Genomic DNA, 23,003 nt, shown 5'->3' with positions numbered 1-23,003 from the left:
ATCCTTCAAGAAAATATATCACCTTGTAGATTTGCATTCAAAATTAGCATATCACATGGTAAAAACTTTAAACTGGAATATCTATGGCCAATTCATATTGAATATCTTGTGAAGGAAAGGTTATACGAGAAAAAACATGTATCTCAAAACAAAATGTTTGGGGACTCATGTTATAGGACTTTTTTTCTTAAAATGATCCGGAAATCTGTCATTTTCATTTGTATCTCCAATTTAGGAACACCGTGTAATTACCCTCAGTATCCCCCTTTTTCTACGCTTTTGTCGTGAACTTTGAGTATAGAACATAGGCCTTATATCACATTTGATATAAGGTCTATGGTATAGAACAATAATATTTTATATTCTATGGTCTGTCATTATATTCCATTCATTTGAGTAAAAATCACAGAATACTAAAAGAGAGTTATTGCAACGCACAAAGAAGCGATCTCTTATTAAAGGATCCTGTAATAAAGGATCCTCTATCGTGGACGTTAAAAGTGCTTTTAACGAAAGTCAGTAAAGTGACAGATCTTTAAATTAATCTTTAAATTAATAAGTTATTACACAGATTACTAGTTAGTTAGTCTCACAGAATACTAATAGTCTGTGGTTATTACCTCGGACCGCTCCAGCGTTGCCGTTCGTACGATAATTATCGTTTTGTACGATAATTCGCTGCTCAGTACTATGTACGATACCGCATGTATAGTATATCCAAAGTCACTTGGAGGAAGCCTGAATATTTCAATTATACCAGGGTTATCCAAGTTTTCAGAAATTCCTTTGGAATTTATGAAAATATTGCTATCAATACTCTCAAATAAACCCCGGTATTTAGCAAATCGTCTTGGAAACAAGAATGTCCCGATTTGATTGATCTTATTGGCTGAATATTTCCCCTCGTATTCCCCTTTCCACTTTGAGAGCGTTTTTGTTTACACTCATTGGCTGCATCTGTCACTTCTTAATTACTTTCTGATAATTCGCATAGACCAGTGTGGTCCATAGGGGTATTATTGAAATGCATTTTTACGTAGTTTTAGTTCGTTGTGTGACTGATGCTTTCAATGATTTCGACTATGATGTTTGGCACAATTCTATGGCTTATGTAAAAAAAGATGAATATTTCGTAATCAAATCTATTCCTCCATTTACTTTCAAAGTCAGAATTGATATGATGACAGGTTCTGAAGAAAATGATTTCGCATCCTAAATATCTTCATTTCACTGAAGGAAGAATTGATTAAAATGAGATTAACCAACAAAATTTTCATTACATTTTTCTGATAATAGCAATGTTATTACTGGTTTGAAAAATCATGTAGAATAGGCATATGATGTTGAGGCTCTTACTACGTCAAATTAGCAGCTACGTAGCCAGATCGAAAAATCAATCAAGTATTTCATAGAAAATAGAAATATTTCACCATTTCCTGCCATCAGGCGGGACAGTTTTAATAATAGGTTACATATAGATATCTTTGAGTTTTTATTCTGATTCTGAATACGAAAAATTTAAGAGTTATCGAGGAAAAACCTGAAATGAGGAAATACTGCAATTTCTAACTGAGTGGAGTAGTCTATGACTCGGTCTATGATTTCCGGAAAACATAGAAACTAAAATCGAATTTTGGATAACTAAATTTGACATTTCATGAATGTCATTCATTATCCGTAATTGAAAATTTTATTGGTTTATGGATTTTCAACCATCTTAACGAATAATTTATTACAATTCATGAAATTTCGACGATATCTATAGAAATCTCTTTAACTTATGAACCGTTGAGCTTATACTCAAGTATTGCCATATTGCTGAAATTATCATCAACCAAGCTATCTGATAATGCAATAATATACTGGGTGTGCCGTTTGAAATAAGAAAGTAGTACTCTGTTTCCGGTATAAAAGGAAATTGTATAAATTTTCAGCACATAATTATTTTTAGTTTTCCATAAACGTCTAATAGGCCATCGCGGTGAATCACCCTGTAAATCATAATCATTTAGCCTTCTGCTTCCACTGAGGGACATACATTTCGCCTTACAATAAAGAAGAAATAAAATTCAATTCGGCAACGTAGCTGCTAATTTGACGTAGAAAATTGGATGTCATTCAATGATCTCAAGGTCATGCACCTATTCTACCCTAGTTTGTCTTATCTTCAGACAGAACATTTCCGAATTCATCTCAAACATTTTCGTGCTCTTATAATTCTATGCAACGATCAGTTCATCATCGTTGATGACGTTCCTTGATAGTATATTACAGGTCGAGAATAAAGAATAATCAAATTATAACACCGTAGAATGACATATAGCATCATTTTTGATGTAACAGCAAAAGCTACTCACGTCACAAATTTTCTGAAAGAATCGACATCTGAGTCCCATACATACACAAAAATATTATTTTCAACACAAGGGTTTGAAAAGTGTGCGCCTATGGTTTATGACTGTTTTGCAATTATCTCTGGCCAAGCGTTTTTATAGACTAGTTCAAGTGACTTTGGATATACTATACGATAATAGCGTTTTGTACGATAATTTCAGTGTACCTATAATTTGAGCTAGTGTTCATAGATTCATAGACTCGCTCTGCTCGCCGAAGGGGCTCCGCCCCTTGGACCCCGTCACTATGCCGGTAGATCCTTCACTGGGTATCCCTCTAGAAAATAAAAGATTTTTTTCGGAAACCTTGTATCGTTAGCTGATTTTAGACGATTCACTCGGTATCCTATGCTGATTCTAGGGTAGAATTCTATAAGACATTCTTGCCTAGAACATATCGTTTCGCCCTTGCTCACATGAAAATATTTGATGCAAATAACTTTCCATGACGACAAACCAAGGGCGGTCCTAGCCTTAAATTTTGAGGGGGTTCGCCGTTAAGGGTTTCGAGTTTTTATATGGGACCAAATCCCAGATTACACCGATATCGAGCTTAACCTTTCAAAAATATTTATATTTAGATATTTATATGAATATTTATACAGGGTGTTTCAAGTTCGAAGGCCTATTAGACGTTTCTGGAGAACGGGGCCGATTTGAAATCTGAAAATTCAGAATATGACATTGTTCATGATGCCCTATTCAGCTAAAATATTTTAGAAGTTCTGGCACTTCCGGTTATACAAGAATTAAAAAAAAATTCTTCGAAAAAACCATTTTTTTTCATTTTATGTCTCAGGTATTATAAAGATTTCCATTCTCAATTACTCTCTGCTAAAATTATTGCGTTAGTTCTCATAGTTTTCAAAATATCAAGAAAAAACCGTAAAAAAGAGAGAATTTCCATAGTCACTATCACGTGAATTATTTTCACTGTGAATATCCTATGCGTATACTCAATTCACTTTCACAAACTAGAATGATGTTGGAATATCGTGCATATCTTGAATTTGAAAAATATCATCACAGGGTGTTTCAAATATTGTGCCAAAAATTGTGAACAAAATTTGATCATAACTTTCGATTTTCAAATCAGAACCCTATTTTTTTTGTGATTTCGTTGAATTCTACGGTAAAAATAAGGGTAGTGTTCAAACATGATTATGCTCTCAAATTCAATAATTCAAGAGTTATTCCAGATTTTATGAATTTATGTTATACGTAGGGTCAATTTCATTCAATCTGTTTCTAGAGTGCGTTTCAAATATTCAATTATTTCAAAGTGACAGGTGTACTCATTATTGAATCTAGTAGATTATAATTTGATGATATGAATCCCCGTTATTCAAATAATGAAATTCTGGATCTATTCCATATCCACGGTGAATGCAACAGAATTGTTTCGAGAACTTGTCGAGCATTTAATCAGAAATATCCACATTTACCACCAATTGACGAGAAGATAATTCGGAAGGATGTTTCAAACTTTCTGTTACTCCCTTTTCAACACCACGCTGATTTTTTCCTGAATTCATAAAATGTTACCGCTTTTTCATATGAATAGAATTGGCACACAGGAGTCCTGCATGATTTTATTTCATTTGGTAGGTAGAGGTTTTTTTCTTCTAGGTAGGTACTCCATCCATTATAATGGATATTCATGAAGTATGCAACATCCTTTCAAGTAGATGAGGAAATTTCTGATTTAAAATTTGATGAGTTCTACCAATAATTCTATTGCATTCATCGTGAATATGGAATTAGATATTTATAATACAAGTGCAGAACTTATTGATATTCTTCCAAGAGTTCAGAATGACCGAGTGGTAGAATGAGCCTTCTGTACGAGTTTTAAACATTATGTTCCCGAATTCACTGCCTTTTTATTGAAATTGACGGAAATTTCCATAAATATCTATTAGTGATTTTGGCATTGAAAAATGTTGGTTGGTAGAACAGTTTTCTGTATCACAAATTTGACAAATAATAGATAAATCCGTTCCAGTCTATTTTGTTCCACAAAATGTGCCGGAAAGAACTGATTTGCCACATAATTAGAGAAAAGTATATCCAGAATTTTGTCATTCGAATATCGGAAATTCAATTCGTGAAATCAAATTAGTGAAGCTTTGATAATGAAAATACCTGTCACATGTAAAGTAATTAGATATTTAACTTTCTATGGTCATAGAGTATTATTGCTAGTTTGTCTGGAAACAGATCGAATAAAATTGACCCTACGTATAACATAAATTCATAAAATCTCAAATAACTCTTGAATTATTGAATTTGAGAGCATAATCACGTTTGGACACTACCCTTATTTTTTACCGTAGAATCCAGCGAAATCACAAAAAAATAGGGTTCTGATTTGAAAATCGAAAGTTATGATCAAATTTTGTTCACAATTTTTGGCACCCTGTGATGATATTTCTTAAATTCAAGATATGCACGATGTTCCAACATCATTTTAGTTTGAGAAAGTGAATTGAAATAGGCATAGGATATTCACAGTAAAAATAATTCAGGTAATTGTGAATAAGGAAATTCTCTCTTTTTTACGGCTTTTCCTTGATATTTTGAAAACTATGAGGACTAACACAATAATTTTAGCAAAGAGTAATTGAGAATGGAAATCTCGATAATATCTGAGACATAAAATGAAAAAAAAGTTTGTTTTGAAAAAAATTTTTTTAATTCTTATATAACCGGAAGCGCCTGAACTTCGAAAATATTTTAGCTGAACAATGTCATATTCCGAAATTTTAGATTTAGGCGTACAACTTTGCTCTTGCCGTTTTGCAATAGCTGGCTGTAACGGTAAGTGGTAGTCGAAATAAATATCGGGTGTCCCAAGGTGAGTGGCCTATTAGATTATTATGGAAACTATTGATGGTAAAGATTTCAAATTTTGTGGATAGATATTTGGCCAGTTAAGGTACATTTTTAAAATAATTTCACATTTCCAGTGTTGCCGGATGTACGACAATTTGGCAACAACTTTGTTATTTTGAATGGGACATCCGGTATTTCTATTTTTTTTATGATACTCCATAAAATATTAACTCTATTCACTCTTACTTTTCCATCCCTATCTTTAACGGTTTTTGAGTTATTAATTATTTTTCGAAATTTTAGATCAAATTGGCGTATTACGAAAATGACTCTAGTTCGCTCAATATTTGAGATTTAAGTCAGAAATTTTGCAAGTCGTTAGATATTGATCTGATCTGTGTCACTGCTTTTGAATTATGGTTGTCAATAATACAGGACGGACCAAAAAAAATCATCATTTGCCAAGTTACAAAATTGTAAAAAAGTTTATTTTTTCAAATTAGACACCTAGTATATTTTTCAATTTTTGGAATCAGTACAACACATTCTACAATTTTTCTATTCACTTACACAGACTTTTTTACTATTTTGTAACTTGGTAAATGATGAGTTTTTTTGGTCCGTCCTGTATTATTGACAACCATAATTCAAAAGCAGTGACACAGATCAGATCAATATCTAACGACTTGCAAAATTTCTGACTTAAATCTCAAATATTGAGCGAACTAGAGTCATTTTCGTAATACGCCAATTTGATCTAAAATTTCGAAAAATAATTAATAACTCTAAAACCGTTGAAGATAGGGATGGAAAAGTAAGAGTGAATAGATTTAATATTTTATGGTGTATCATAAAAAAAATAGAAATACTGGATGTCCCATTTAAAATAACAAAGTTGTTGCCAAATTGTCGTACATCCGGCAACACTGGAAATGTGAAATTATTTTAAAAATGTACCTTAACTGGCCAAATATCTATCCACAAAATTTGAAATCTTTACCATCAATAGTTTCCATAATAATCTAATAGGCCACTCACCTTGGGACACCCGATATATCGTAGATGCCATACAATAAGTTTAGTTATTTGTGAACATAAAGCCATCGACATGTTAGTCGATTTGTGTCTGCATCATAAAGATATTCACGATTAACCATGTCAGCTTACGAGTCAAATTCTCGTCATTTGAGGGAAGTTTTAATTTTCTACGGAAATATGAATAAATCTGCGGCTGAGGCTCATCGAATGCTCTCAGATACCTATGGTGAGGCCGCTATTAGTGAAAGAACGTGCCGAGAGTGGTTTCAACGCTTCAAGAATGGTGATTTTGATGTCGAAGACCAGCATCGCGGTGGAAGAGAGAAGGTTTTTGAAGATGCAGAATTGGAGGCAATACTTGATCAAGACTCATTTCAAACGCAACAATAATTGACAGGATCATTAGGACTACAAGCCATTTCAAAACGCCTGAAAGTCATAGGAATGATTCAGAAACAAGAAAAGTGGGTGCCGTACGAGTTGAAGCCGGGAGGTGTTTGAACGGAGTTTGTTTGTTTGTGAACAGCTGCTTTCGAGGCAAAGACGAAAGGAATTTCTGCATCGGATTGGGACTGGAGACGAAAAACGGGTTCATTACGATAATCCCAAGCACATAAAATCATGTGGATATCCCGGCCATGCTTCCACGTCGTCGGCTAAACCGAATATTCTCGGTTCTAAGGTCATGCTCAGTATTTGGTGGGACCAGCTCGGCGTAGTGTATTATGAGTTAAAACCGACTGAAACGATCACAGGCGATCGTTATCGAACGCAATCAATGCGTTTGTTTCGAGCATTGAGAGACAAACCGCCGCAATACGACGAGAGAGTAGATGAATGGATTTTACTGCATGACAATGCTCGACTCCATGTTGCGAAAGTCAAGATATACTTGAAAAAGTTGAAATGGGAATTCCTATCCCACCCGACGTATTCTCCAGACGTTGCTCCCTCGGACTATCACTTGTTTCGATCAATAGCACACAGCCTGGCTGACCAGCACTTCCTATCTTATGAAGAATTGAAAACTTGGATCGATTCGTGGATCGCTTCAAAAGATGACCAGTTTTTTCAATTCGTACGCTGCCCGAAAGATGTGAGAAAGTATAGTGACCAGCGATGGGCAATATTTCAAATCATAAATGTATAATCAGTGTTTTACAATAAAGCCTCAAATTTCGGTAAAAAAATTTGTACGCTTATGTATTTGTTATATTATAATATATTTATTTACTTATCACGGTTTTAGCCATTCAGGTAGAAATTAAAAAAAAAATAGTAAATCTATTGTTTCATATGAAAAAAAAGAAGACAATTGGCAAGTATAACACAAAATCTAATTTGGACTGTGAACCCTTTGAAAACCTTGTAATCACAGCGTCCTCGTCAACATCAATGTCCCTGTATATCATAGACAAATAAAGAGAAGACTGACGACTGCGTGGAGTCGTTTGAAATGTTGATACTAGCGACCCGAGGGACAGGGTTAGGAACTAATGTATCGCTATTTCACACAAAAACATATTTCATCCTTATCTACTGTATCTAACTGATGAAATGTTTTCGGCGTAAATTCCAACCTCTCTTTTGTGTTTCAGTTCTCTCCTGATTCTTATTTTCTTGCAGGTACAAGTTTGTTAATAATAATAACAATCTTTATTTCAGAAGGTTCTCATTTACAAAAAAATAACAAATGAAACAATGTCAAAAACTCTTTACATAAAAAAATCCTAAATTTTAGAGGGTTGAATTAAATGATCATGTAGGTATGTATTTTTCGTATTTTTTGAAATTTTCCTCCGTTTGAATATTTGATGGCAACGCATTGAAGAATCTTAGGCATATATCTTCTAGTTTTTTCGTATAAGTATGATAATTATAAATATAAAGCACCTTTTGTCATAACTGATCAGCATTTTATCATATCATTATTCATGTTGCATCCAAACTTGTCAGGGGTTCAACCACGAACAAGCACTGTTTTAGACCTCCAACTAGAATTTTTGAATGGGATAAATCAATTGAAGCTGTTCTATCCAGCAAATATTAATATGAGTAAAATATGTGGGGACCATATCAGTGAGGACAATTTTTTCAATACACCTAAAACAAGACTTTTACTTTCATCCCTGCCAGATTTTCCAAATTATGCACTGCTTTAAGATCAGAATAATTTAATTAATTATGTGCCGAGTACTAGTTTAACAGATTCAAGTTCAGATAGGATCAGAAATTACCAACCGAATACTGATACTGTTTCCCTTTTTGTGAAGAAAAGACCAGGCATTTTAAATCAAATTAATTTCAAGAAAAAGAGTCATTTAACAAAGAGAATTTTTTTTTATATTAGTACCTAAATGTCGAAGGGAGCAGTTGTGTCGATTTAAGAAAAGGGAGCTATATTTTCACTTCATATTGTTCTATTGCTATCACCTTATATACTTTCAATAAAAGTCTCTTCAGGATCACCATCAATTTTTCACTTTGTTCCAGGTTTCTAAAGACTTACGTTGGAGTTCTGCCAAAGAATTGAAGATTCCAATTCTCAATCAATCTTTCGATTTCTTGGATATTTGTCAGTTATCACAAAAATAATTATTTTATCTTCAAATGAAATGTTTTCTTCTTTAATATTTGAGTGGTACAATACGATATATATAATTTGATTCAATTATTTCATTAATTTCTGTTCACAAATATCAATTTGTATAATTATGTGCAATAAAAAGTATGTCAAAATTCGTTGAGTATTATTACTTAAGTAAAAATTAAGTTGGATGCAAAACCTCACTGAAATATTGAAAAAACTGTAATTGATATTACAGTTTTTTCACAATTTTCGGTGCAGGTTTTCATTCAAATTTTGAGTTGTTTGGAATTATGAAATAATAAGGAGCCAAATGCGCAGAAACAACATCATTAGTTCCATTCCCTGCCCATAAGGTCGCCACAATCACGCTTATTTATTTTACCGATGAGTCGTCACTCTTTTCCTCCTTTCTCTATGCTGTATATGTTCAGGAGGACTAAACTGAATCCGATGCCAATATCGAAAAAACCAGAATAACAGCATATGAACTACCATTTATTCATTTCGAAAATAAACTTGCCGAATTTTCTGCTCGAATAGCTGTGCGAAAATTATGAGTTCCCATACAGTTTTATAATACGTCATAATCTCAAACAATCTATTAATATGAATTTCCACCAAGTAAAAAACCGATCCCATCAAGAAGATCTGGCATACAGGCAACGTTGCAGATTATTTCGCATCTGACCATAGACCTAATATTAGCACAGATTAATTAGCAGATTAGCACAGATTAATATTAGCACAGATTAGTCTGTGATATTAGGTCTATGCATCTGACAGACGTTACGTATTAAACATGATGGCCGCCGCCATATATAAACAATGGATGAAACCATCGATTTTGACGAAAAAAAGGCATTTTTATTGCAGGGAAAGCTTGAAATGTGATTAATTAATCATTTCTAACAAGAATCAGTTAATAAAATACAAGAAAACTAGTTATTAATGTGGATAACCTCACCTTCATTAGGCCAATTTCACAATTAAAAAAAAAAAACTAGCTGGATTAAGGAATTTATGATAGCGGATTCGTGATCTAAGACCCAAAATAAGTAAGTCTGCAAAATTTCATCACTTTTGAATCATTATTCAAATTAATTCTATATAGTAAACATTGTTTTTCTTTTCAGAAGATGGATTATTCTCGTTTGGATGGATAATTATACAGGATATTTATTTGTCGAATATCAATTAGAAGTATCTAGAGATGTTGGACCAATTTAAGTCTGAAAATTGAGATTAAAGCTTCAAATTATTAACTTATTTGTAAAGAAATACACAATATTTGATCAACAATTATATAGGGTGTATATATATTTGAAGTAGTAATTAGACATTTTGAAATCTGAAATTCTCATTTCTCTAGAAATGGCAATTTCTTTCTTCTTTAAATAATTTGGAAAAAATGCATAAGCAAAATGTGAGAGTTATTATCAGTCAATAGAAATACTACCTGAAAAAGAAACTGCATTCAATGTTTATTTTCAGTTTTGACAAATATTGAATTTTCTTAATCATTCGATAAGATCTATGAAAAGACCTACAGTGAAATTTTTGTTTTAGGAATATTCAGTATAGCTATAATAAACTGAAAAGCAGCAGAATGAATAGATCTACCTTCCAAAAACCCATGGCTTATGTTGCCTCACAAGCAATCGTAACATTTTTGAGAAATCAGGTTATAAGAAGTCCCTCATTTCCAAGGTTCATCAATACTTTTTTCAGTTGAGCAACAAATTATTCTTCTATTCCATAATTTATTAAGAAATACAATATTCGATCAACAGTTATATAGGGTGTATATATTTAGAATACAAGGAAGGACACCTTTTGAAATCTAAAAATTTGGTTAATAGTAGGTTATTTTCCATAATTTATAATATTGAAAGACCAATTGGACATTCCTGAAGAACTAAGGCGTTTTTAGAATCTGAAAATTGTATCGATGAATTTTGCATACTCTTCTGTTGCATATTTCTTGAAGGTATATGGACAAAAATGATTTTTGTGGGTTCTGGTGAATGATCAAAGGGATACAGGTAACAATTTCATTAATACCAGTCGAGATGTAGTTATCATAGATAAGGGATGATATAGAAATTTCACTAGATCATTCTGATTCAGTGGAGGACAGCTGAATAATGGTTCGCTACGTTATAGAGCAAGCTTGTAGCTCTGGGTTTTACTCAGAAGTAAATTGAACAGGGCAATATATATAGTAAATGAAATTTTGACAGATATTAGTTAAAAAAGATCAACAATTGAGCATTGTATTTACATAAAATCAAAAAATAACTTGCTAACTGTTGTTTGCTAAAAATGTTTAGGGATGAATATCACTAGAAATTATGAAAAAGGTAGTATAGTAATTGTTTATATTCTTCAAATATGTATTGCAATAATTCAACATGTCTAATTGTAAACATTTGAAAACTCCTTTGAAAACTTAATTGAAATTTGATTCAACAAAAGACAGTTGTAATGATGAACCATATAAGAATTTAATAGGTTTATTAACGTCTTTAGCAGTATTAACTAATCCTGATGAAGCATACTCTGTTAATCTCTTGAGTCAATTTAATAATTATCTCATTATTGAACTCTGAAAAAGTGCAAAATTCATTTCAAGATGCAAGTAAAAAAAGATCATTGTTCAATTTTTACTTCAGTCAGAAGATGTGTTCAGTATTTGAAATGACTGCCTCGGTACTAAAATTGTATCAGCCAATACTATTGACCCATTTAGTGGGTTAATGTTAATGTTAACTTTGGATCTGAATCAATTAATAATTTAATTTTTACCAAAATTAAAAGCAATGAATAAATCAGTAGGATAGCATTTTCGAACTGGCCATAGAGCAATTATTCCTATATAACGATTGAAAACTTTAGTGAAATAGGTATCTACATGTTTATACGAGTTCAATCATTCATTCATGAAATGGAAAGTTTTAATGAATAGTTACTTTTAAAGTATTTTATACCTACATTGAATTGCTGGAAAATTGATACCAATTTCAAAAGTAACTGCCATGTTGGAATTCTTCATATACTGAATGATCCTTTAAATTTTATTTCTGTTTTTGACTAGTATTTCAACTGATTTTTTATATGTATATCCTAGTATAGCTTTAATAAACAAACTAAAAAGAGACAGAATGAATAGACTTGCTTTTCAAATACCCATGGCTTATGTTACCTCATAAGAAATTTTAATGTCTTATCTTGGTGTAACCTTTTTGAGAAATCAGGTAAAAAGTTTGAGACTCTAATTTCCAAGGTTTATTAATACATGTTTCAGTTGAGCGGCAAATAATATATAGTTGAAATTATTCGTATGGAAGATTTCACAACGATTTGACTTATTCATTATAAATTCAACAGCACTGCACTCAAATTCTTCAAAAACGGATTGATCATTTATATTTTTGCACTCTTCTGTCGTAAAAGTGTATATTTTAGATATTCCAAAAACACATGGAAATTTTTGAATGTCATCTGACTAACTTGGCTCTTTTCCAGTAATAAAGCCAATTGTGAATTATCTAAGGAGTTTTTCTATCTGTTTAATACATGATCAGATGAAGCTTCTGTTCTCTTTTGTAGTTCCATCTTCTGTCGCAATAGATTCAAATTCTCACGAAAGAGAATGTAGTTTTATAGTTTGTGGAAGATAAACGAAAAATTCCTGAAATAAAGTAACATTCATATCCAATTGAATGATACAAACACTTAAAACAAACCTGAATTGAGGAAAATGCATTCGATGATATAAATGTTCATTTCTAAATTTTGACAAATATCTATCGAATTTTTGATTCGCCGAAGACTTTGCATTTTATCTGTCGGCATTTATTTAAATATTGAATTACAATTTTGGAAACTGCAAACTTTTTCAAGAACTTTCATATATGGAAATGGAATATTTATTATTAACATGACACTGACAGTCAAATTGTCCACAGATACCACAGAAATATGGGACTTGAAATGTCAAAATGATCCGAAACACCCCGTATACTCGAAAACCGCGAGGAGAATCGAAGGTTTGGGATTTTCCCGGGATCTCCAGACGATTTTGAGGGGGGTCTTATTCTTGTCATTTTTGCTCTAGATGGTCCCGTTTGGGCTGTGATTTTACGTTTAAAGTTTGACGTATATGTGCAAGCGGTTTTATAGGTATACTCGCTCTGCTCGCCGAAGGGGCTCCGCCCCTTGGACCCCGTCACTATGCCGGTAGATCCTTCACTGGGTATCCCTCTAGAAAATAAAAGATTTTTTTCGGAAACCATGTATCGTTAGCTGATTTTAGACGATTCACTCGGTATCCTATGCTGATTCTAGGGTAGAATTCTATAAGACTTCTTTCCTAGAACATACCGGTTCGCCCTTGCTCACATGAAAATATTTGATGCAAATAACTTTCCATGACGACAAACCAAGGGCGGTCCTAGCCTTAAATTTTGAGGGGGTTTCGAGTTTTTCTATGGGACCAAATCCCAGATTACACCGATATCGAGCTTAACCTCTCAAAAATATTTATATTTAGATATTTATATGAATATTTATACAGGGTGTTTCAAGTTCGAAGGCCTATTAGACGTTTCTGGAGAACGGGGCCGATTTGAAATCTGAAAATTCAGAATATGACATTGTTCATGATGACCTATTCAGCTGAAATATCTTAGAAGTTCTGGCACTTCCGGTTATACAAGAATTAAAAAAAAAATTCTTCGAAAAAAACATTTTTTTTCATTTTGTGTCTCAGATATTATAAAGATTTCCATTCTCAATTACTCTCTGCTAAAATTATTGCGTTAGTTCTCATAGTTTTCAAAATATTAAGAAAAAACCGTAAAAAAGAGAGAATTTCCATAGTCACTATCACGTGAATTATTTTCACTGTGAATATCCTATGCGTATACTCAACTCACTTTCACAAACTAGAATGATGTTGGAATATCGTGCATATCTTGAATTTGAAAAATATCATCACAGGGTGTTTCAAATATTGTGCCAAAAATTGTGAACAAAATTTGATCATAACTTTCGATTTTCAAATCAGAACCCTATTTTTTTGTGATTTCGTTGAATTCTATGGTAAAAATAAGGGTAGTGTTCAAACATGATTATGCTCTCAAATTCAATAATTCAAGAGTTATTCCAGATTTTATGAATTTATGTTATACGTAGGGTCAATTTCATTCAATCTGTTTCTAGAGTGCGTTTCAAATATTCAATTATTTCAAAGTGACAGGTGTACTCATTATTGAATCTAGTAGATTATAATTTGATGATATGAATCCCCGTTATTCAAATAATGAAATTCTGGATCTATTCCATATCCACGGTGAATGCAACAGAATTGTTTCGAGAACTTGTCGAGCATTCAATCAGAAATATCCACATTTACCACCAATTGACGAGAAGATAATTCGGAAGGATGTTTCAAACTTTCTGTTACTCCCTTTTCATCACCACGCTGATTTTTTCCTGAATTCATAAAATGTATTCTACCGCTTTTTCATATGAATAGAATTGGCACACAGGAGTCCTGCATGATTTTATTTCATTTGGTAGGTAGAGGTTTTTTTCTTCTAGGTAGGTACTCCATCCAGTATAATGGATATTCATGAAGTATGCAACATCCTTTCAAGTAGATGAGGAAATTTCTGATTTAAAATTTGATGAGTTCTACCAATAATTCTATTGCATTCATCGTGAATATGGAATTAGATATTTATAATACAAGTGCAGAACTTATTGATATTCTTCCAAGAGTTCAGAATGACCGAGTGGTAGAATGAGCCTTCTGTACGAGTTTTAAACATTATGTTCCCGAATTCACTGCCTTTTTATTGAAATTGACGGAAATTTCCATAAATATCAATTAGTGATTTTTGCATTGAAAAATGTTGGTTGGTAGAACAGTTTTCTGTATCACAAATTTGACAAATAATAGATAAATCCGTTCCAGTCTATTTTGTTCCACAAAATGTGCCGGAAAGAACTGATTTGCCACATAATTAGAGAAAAGTATATCCAGAATTTTGTCATTTGAATATCGGAAATTCAATTCGTGAAATCAAATTAGTGAAGCTTTGATAATGAAAATACCTGTCACATGTAAAGTAATTAGATATTTAAATTTCTATGGTCATAGAGTATTATTGCTAGTCTGTCTGAAAACAGATCATTACGATAATCCCAAGCACATAAAATCATGTGGATATCCCGGCCATGCTTCCACGTCGACGGCTAAACCGAATATTCTCGGTTCTAAGGTCATGCTCAGTATTTGGTGGGACCAGCTCGGCGTAGTGTATTATGAGTTGTTAAAACCGACTGAAACGATCACAGGCGATCGTTATCGAACGCAATCAATGCGTTTGTGTCGAGCATTGAGAGACAAACCGCCGCAATACGACGAGAGAGTAGATGAATGGATTTTACTGCATGACAATGATCGACTCCATGTTGCGAAAGTCAAGATATACTTGAAAAAGTTGAAATGGGAATTCCTACCCCACCCGACGTATTCTCCAGACGTTGCTTCCTCGGACTATCACTTGTTTCGATCAATAGCACACAGCCTGGCTGACCAGCACTTCCTATCTTATGAAGAATTAAAAACTTGGATCGATTCGTGGTTCGCTTCAAAAGATGACCAGTTTTTTCAATTCGTACGCTGCTCGAAAGAAGTGAGAAAGTAAAGTGACCAGCGATGGGCAATATTTCGAATCATAAATGTATAACCAAATGTATATTTACAATAAAGCCTCAAATTTCGGTAAAAAAATTTGTACGCTTATGTATTTGTTATATTGTAATATATTTATTTACTTATCACGGTCTTATCTATTCAGGTAGAAATTAAAAAAAAATTGTAAATCTATTGTTTCATATGAAAAAAAAGAAGACAATTGGCAAGTATAACACAACATCAAATTTGGTCTGTGAACCCTTTGAAAACCTTGTAATCACAGCGTCCTCGTCAACATCAATGTCCCTGTATATGTTCAGGAGTACTAAACTGAATCCGATGCCAATATCGAAAAAACCAGAATAACACCATATGAACTACCATTTATTCATTTCGAAAATAAACTTGCCGAATTTTCTGCTCGAATAGCTGTGCGAAAATTATGAGTTTCCATACAGTTTATCTATTAATATGAATTTCCACCAAGTAAAAAACCGATCCCATCAAGAAGATCTGGCATACAGGCAACGTTGCAGATTATTAGACCTAATATTAGGTCTATGCATCTGACAGACGTTACGTATTAAACATGATGGCCGCCGCCATATATAAACAATCGATAAAATCATCGATTTTGACGAAAAAAAGGCATTTTTATTCCAGGGAAAGCTTGAAATGTGATTAATTAATCATTTCTAACGAGAATCAGTTAATAAAATACAAGAAAACTAGCTATTAATGTGGATAACCTCACCTTCATTAGGCCAATTTCACAATTAAAAAAAAAAAACTAGCTGAATTAATGAATTTATGACAGCGGATTCGTGATCTAAGACCCAAAATATGTAAGTCTGCGAAATTTCATCACTTTTGAATCATTATTAAAATTAATTCTATATAGTAAACATTGTTTTTCTTTTCAGAAGATGGATTATTTTCGTTTGGATGAATAATTATACAGGATATTTATTTGTCGAATATCAATTTGAAGTATCTAGAGATGTTGGACCAATTCAAGTCTGAAAATTGAGATTAAAGCTTCAAATTATTAACTAATTTGTAAAGAAATACACAATATTTGATCAACAATTATATAGGGTGTATATATATTCGAAGTAGTAATTAGACATTTTGAAATCTGAAATTCTCATTTCTCTAGAAATGGCAATTCCTTTCTTCTTTGAAAAATTTGGGAAAAATGCATAATCAAAATGTGAGAGTTATTATCAGTCAATAGAAATAATACCTGAAAAAGAAACTGCATTCAATGTTTATTTTCAGTTTTGACAAATATTGAATTTACATAATCATTCGATAAGATCTATGAAAAGACCTACAGTGAAATTTTGTTTTAGGGATATTCAGTATAGCTATAATAAACTAAAAAGGGGCAGAATGAATAGATCTACCTTTCAAAAACCCATGGCTAATGTTGCCTTACAAGCAATCATAATAATATCAGTAACATCTTTGAGAAATCAGGTTATGAGAAGTCCCTCATTTCCGAGGTTCATCAATACTTTTTTCAGTTGAGCAACAAATTATTCTTCCATTTCATAATTTATTAAGAAATACAAGGAAGGACACCTTTTGAAATCTAAAAATTTGGTTAATAGTAGGTTATTTTCCATAATTTATAATATTGAAAGACCAATTGGACATTCCTGAAGAACTAAGGCGTTTTTAGAATCTGAAAATTGTATCGATGAATTTTGCATACTCTTCTTGAAGGTATATGGACAAAAATGATTTTTGTGGGTTCTGGTGAATGATCAAAGGGATACAGGTAACAATTTCATTAATACCAGTCGAGATGTAGTGATCATAGATAAGAGATGATATAGAAATTTCACTAGATAATTCTGATTCAGTGGAGGACAGCTGAATTAAAGCTTAATCGTGATGGTTCGTTACGTTATAGAGCAAGCTTATAGCTCTGGGTTTTACTCAGAAGTAAATTGAACAGGGAAATATATATAGTAAATGAAATTTTGACAGATATAAGTTAAAAAAGATCAACAATTGAGCATTGTATTTACATAAAATCAAAAAATAACTTGCTAACTGTTGTTGCATTGTACGTGGATGACTTTTTTGTTTTAACAAATGTTAATTCTGAATGAATATATCTGATAGAAAATTTAAGTGATAATTTCATCATAAAGAATTCAGGGAAAGCTAAAAATGTTTAGGGATGAATATCACTAGAAATTATGAAAAAGGTAGTATAGTAATTGTTTATATTCTTCAAGTATGTATTGCAATAATTCAGCATGTCTAATTGTAAACATATGAAAACTCCTTTGAAAACTTAATTGAAATTTGATTCAACAAAAGAGAGTTGTAATGATGAACCATATAAGAAATTAATAGGTTTATTAACGTCTTTAGCAGTATTAACTAATCCTGATAAAGCATACTCTGTTAATCTCTTGAGTCAATTTAATAATTATCTCATTATTGAACACTGAAAAAGTGCAAAATTCATTTCAAGATGCAAGTACCTACATTGAATTGCTGGAAAATTTATACCAATTTCGAAAGTAACTGCCATGTCAAAATTCTTCATATACTGAATGATCCTTCAAATTTTATTTCTGTTGTAACATTTTGACTAGTAATTAAAGTGAAAAATTTGAACTGATTTTATATATGTATATAGTATAGCTATAAATGAACAACCTGAAAAGAGACAGAATGAATAGACTTGCCTTTCGAATACCCATGGCTTATGTTACCTCATAAGCAAATTTAATATCTAGGTAGAACCTTTTTGAGAAATCAGGTTATAAGTTTGAGAGTCTCTTAATTTCCAAGGTTTCAGTTGAACGACAAATAATATTATGATAATATAACAGGGTATATATGGTTGAAATTATTCGTATGAAAGATTTCACAACGATTTGATTTCTTCATTATAAATTCAACAGCACTGCACTCAAATTCTTCAAAAACTGATAGGTCACTTATATTTTTGCACTCTTCAGTCGTAAAAGTGTATATTTTAGATATTCCAAAAACACATGGAAATTTTTGAATGTCATCTGACTAACTTGGCTCTTTTTCCAGTAATAAAGCCAATTGTGAATTATCTATAAGGAGTTTTTCTATCTGTTTAATACATGATCAGATGAAGCTTCTGTTCTCTTTTGTAGTTCCATCTTCTGTCGCAATAGATTCAAATTCTCACGAAAGAGAATGTAGTTTTATAGTTTGTGGAAAATAAACGAAAAATTCCTGAAATAAAGTAACATTCATATCCAATTGAATGATACAAACACTTAAAACAAACCTGAATTGAGGAAAATGCATTCGATGATATCAATGTTCATTTCCAAATTTTGACAAATATCTATCGAATTTTCGATTCGCCGAAAACTTTGCATTTTATCTGTCGGCATTTATTTAAATATTGAATAACAATTTTGGAAACTGCAAACTTTTTCAAGAACTTTCATATATCGAAATGGAATATTTATTATTAACATGACACTGACAGCCAAATTGTCCACAGATACCACAGAAATATGGGACTTGAAATGTCAAAATGATCCGAAACACCCCGTATACTCGAAAACCGCGGGGAGAATCGAAGGTTTGGGATTTTTCCCGGGATCTCCAGACGATTTTGAGGGGGGTCTTATTCTTGTCATTTTTGCTCTAGATGGTCCCGTTTGGGCTGTGATTTTACGTTTAAAGTTTGACGTATATGTGCAAGCGGTTTTATATATACTTAGACTCGCTCTGCTCGCCGAAGGGGCTCCGCCCCTTGGACCCCGTCACTATGCCGGTAGATCCTTCACTGGGTATCCCTCTAGAAAATGAAAGATTTTTTTCGGAAACCTTGTATCGTTAGCTGATTTTAGACGATTCACTCGGTATCCTATGCTGATTCTAGGGTAGAATTCTATAAGACTTCTTGCCTAGAACATATCGTTTCGCCCTTGCTCACATGAAAATATTTGATGCAAATAACTTTCCATGACGACAAACCAAGGGCGGTCCTAGCCTTAAATTTTGAGGGGGTTCGCCGTTAAGGGTTTCGAGTTTTTCTATTTTAAAAAGAAGTTTTCAAGAGAATAAGGAAGTGTGTGATAAAAAAAGACGTTATTGTATTAGAGACTATTTTGTGTTCAAGATAATTAATAATTTTTCCTCCAAATCTGTATAAGATTCAGTGCAACTTAAGATCTGGTAACTCTTCGCATTTCGGTGCGTTTTAACATGTTGTCTTTTCTGCAATGTTTGTGTTATATTTGTATGTTGTTTGTTTTATAGAAGTCCTGAAGAAGATCCCAACCAAGGATCGAAACGTCGACTGATGAAATAAAGAAGTTAGTAACAATTGAAGTTTTCCAACACCCCTTAAACCATTGTTTATTAATTACTTTAGGAAATTATCACATTTTGTATATATATATATATATATATATATATATATATATATATATATATATATATATATATATATATATATATATTATTATTACGAAATTTCAGCGCTTAATAATTTTGTTAAGACTATCTACAGTCGCCGCCAAATATGTTGGCAAGAACTTGGTTGCGCACAAAACCGAAGGAGGAGCGAATGACGAACTATGAGTACCTAATAAACCGAAGCGTTCCATTCAGTAGCGTACATATAAAGCATAACGATTTTTAAAGTGCATCATTCATCGATTATCGATATACAGAGTGTTCTGATTTGTTTCCGACAAACTGAAATGGTTGATAGATCACATCATTCTAAGCAAAAAAGTTCCTATGAACATGGGTCCGGAAATGCTTCGTTTCCGAGATACAGGGTGTTGAAGTTGAAAAAATAATTCGCGTTTTCTTTAATATGTTTTGACTGCTTCGACTTGTGCATGAGTGGTATTACAATACTTTCTTTATGGCGGGTCTTATAGTTGTGATTGTGATTGTAGGTATATATATATATATATATATATACTACCTGCCCTATATGGTGAAAAAAAAAATAGATATATAGATATATATATATATATATATATATATATATATATATATATATATATATATATCTATATATATATATTTATCCAACCGACGTATTCAGTCCCGTTATACTTGGCAGGCTACCTCAGACCCATGTAATCCGAGTGTTTTCTTGGAGTGTATATGTGAAAAATCAGCTGTTTGAAAATATAACTCCTTAGGCATCCATAGAGGGGAAAATTTTTTTTTCACTCAAGAAAGTTATATATTCGGTTCTCTTTTTGAGACCTGTCACGTTCCGCCGACTTTTCATTCCCACATATACTCGACTGACATGTACGGCCAACCTTCTCGATCCCAGCGGTGTTGTCAGATCACAGGGTCTTATCGCGTCTATTCGATATACGATATTGTTATAATTATATAAGTGGCGTTGAGAACTGAACAAGTGAAGATAATATTGCATTTTCCGCATGATTCAGCTATTTCATGGAATATGTTTATGGAATAATCTCAACTGTTACTTTGAATGAATGAGAATTTGCTAGAATGTCCGTAATTTTCGAATATCGAGTAGAAATGATCTCAAACGATTGTAATTGATTCCTTCATAAAAAATCTGAGATAAAACCGATTCTGTCTTTACATGCAATAACTTACGAAAAGAACTACAGTCTCGGTACTTTTTGAGTAGCTTGATAATACGAAATCCTCGCGTGATTTCGAAGATAAAGCCGTCTGAAATTTTATTTCCTCAGTGATCAGAATGCTACCAATTCAATGAGTTGAAATTTGGAAATCACTTGCACCACAATGAATCGGGTACCACAATGAATCAATTAAATGGGCAGAATAAGTATGAATCAAGAATACTTATTAGATAAAAGTTGAAATATCAGAAAATATCTGTCAGATGTCCGTGGAATTTTAGGTTTATAGGTATAAGGTGATGAGTCAGATGGCTTGTCTCGAATTTCGTTTTGGTAACCATTATGCATCAAATCTAATCGATTGAACTCCGAATCGAATATAAATTTGTCTCTTAGAATAATAATAAATTCAGAAAATATCGATATCTTCCAAAATATCCGCCACATCACGATTATTTTATGTTTGTATCTGGAGGTAGTTGATGAAATGAGTTATCTGAAATTTTGTATATGAGTTGATGAGACCGCAGCGAAACTTTTGTGAGATGTTGTATTTGATCGACCATTTTTTGACTGCGTACATAAAAAGCAGGACGAACAATCAAATGGTGTGGAATTTATAGCGAGAAAACATCGAGAAAAAATAGATGGCAAAATAGATATTATGATTTTGTCAATTTCTTAATACGTTTAATACTAATAATTCAACTAAATTGAATAAGATAAACATTCTTAGAATTTGTCTCAGAACTGAAATCATCTGAAACAATAAGAATGTGTGAGTGAAATAGATATTGTGATCGGGTACTTGATTAAAAAAAATTAAAATATAATTATAATAAAAACTCAAAATATCACATAACTGTAAGTCTACAAACAAGGTTTGAAAATAACAAGAATAAAATAAATACTTTTACGTCTCAATGAAACATTTTCAATAACAATCTGTTTTTGCTGGAATTCTATATACTAGGATTTTAATTCTAACTCAATCATCATTCTGGAAACTTGGTGAATGCATGGAAATGAATTCCATACATTTATGTTTGCTGGGAGGCTTCTTATTTCTTACATGATTCTCAGTGTTTGAAGTACTAAATTCTTCTCCTCTTCTGGCCATATATGGCGTTTCTGTTTTACTTCTTCACTTTGAGTGACTACGTCAGTTGAAGAACCTTGAAATATAAGTATCAAATATTAGATTTTTCTTGAAACTTTCTGGGCTTTTCACGGCCGTTATCTGAAACAGAACTTATATAAAACATTCAATATCCCTGCCTGCTTCAGAAGGTGTACAGGGTGGGCAAATTTCGATGTCTTAGCACTACAACTTTTAAACTAAAGGATATGGACAACATCTGAAACCCATTATCGGTCTCTTTTTCTGAGACAGTAACGAGAGTATTCTTCATTTTTGGTCACCTTCTTTTGTTTTCGAGTTAAAAGCGAAAATAGGAAAAATACTAATGAAAGAGCTCTGAAATTAAAACATTATAGAGACACTTTTTACGTAGAATCCAGTAGAGTGCTTGTTTTTTCAAAAGGGTCACTTATTTCGAAGCTACCACCCAAAGTTGAAGTTAAATATTGAGACTCTTAGGTGAAAAAAGGTTTTTGACCATTTTCTGTTATTTATTTTAATACAAACCACTCGCTCTGCTCGCCGAAGGGGCTCCGCCCCTTGGACCCCGTCACTATGCCGGTAGATCCTTCACTGGGTATCCCTCTAGAAAATGAAAGATTTTTTTCGGAAACCTTGTATCGTTAGCTGATTTTAGACGATTCACTCGGTATCCTATGCTGATTCTAGGGTAGAATTCTATAAGACTTCT

The sequence above is a fragment of the Harmonia axyridis genome, chromosome 4 (genome assembly GCF_914767665.1).
Source record: "Harmonia axyridis chromosome 4, icHarAxyr1.1, whole genome shotgun sequence".
Taxonomy (NCBI): Eukaryota; Metazoa; Arthropoda; class Insecta; order Coleoptera; family Coccinellidae; genus Harmonia; species Harmonia axyridis.
This window is presented reverse-complemented; position numbering follows the sequence as displayed.